Source organism: Monopterus albus, unplaced genomic scaffold (assembly GCF_001952655.1).
Source record: "Monopterus albus unplaced genomic scaffold, M_albus_1.0 scaffold172.1, whole genome shotgun sequence".
In the NCBI taxonomy this organism is placed as follows: domain Eukaryota; kingdom Metazoa; phylum Chordata; class Actinopteri; order Synbranchiformes; family Synbranchidae; genus Monopterus; species Monopterus albus.
Window position 1 is genome coordinate 2,079,198 of NW_018128052.1, and position 420 is coordinate 2,079,617.

A 420-nucleotide genomic window follows, 5' to 3' on the forward strand; every position below is an offset into this window, starting at 1 on the left:
GAACAGCCTAAAAAGGCAAACAGTCCCGACTGTTAGAGACCTATCACAGAGTGAGTTAGAATATCATCTCACTGACAGTGGAAGCATGGGGCCGAATCAAATCAAGTGAAACTGAGGATGGTGTCAGCTGTCAGTGCTCATCTGGGACTAATTCCTCCCTCATTCTCCTTTCAGCTCACCACAGATGTGCCAAGATAAATGCTTCTCCTGTTTTTTTTCTCTTCCTTGTACTCCTAAATAGGAAACATCAAGCTTGAATTCTCCCAAATATGCTGCAATCTGATAAACCCGAATTCCTCAACAATGAGCCCCAGATATTCTCTGTCTTTAAAAATTAAGCCCAGCAACCTTGACACAGAGCTGTCCACTCGAACATAGAGTTGCTACATCACTGAGCTCAGCGGGGGTAAAAAGTGAGCT

At 44.0% G+C, this 420-nt stretch overlaps 1 protein-coding gene across 6 annotated transcripts in view; it reads right to left on the reverse strand.

Annotated features, from left to right (window-relative positions):
- Positions 1 to 420, reverse strand: part of pde4ca (phosphodiesterase 4C, cAMP-specific a) — a 44,760-nt gene that overhangs the window by 30,945 nt on the left and 13,395 nt on the right. The window lies entirely within an intron of this gene.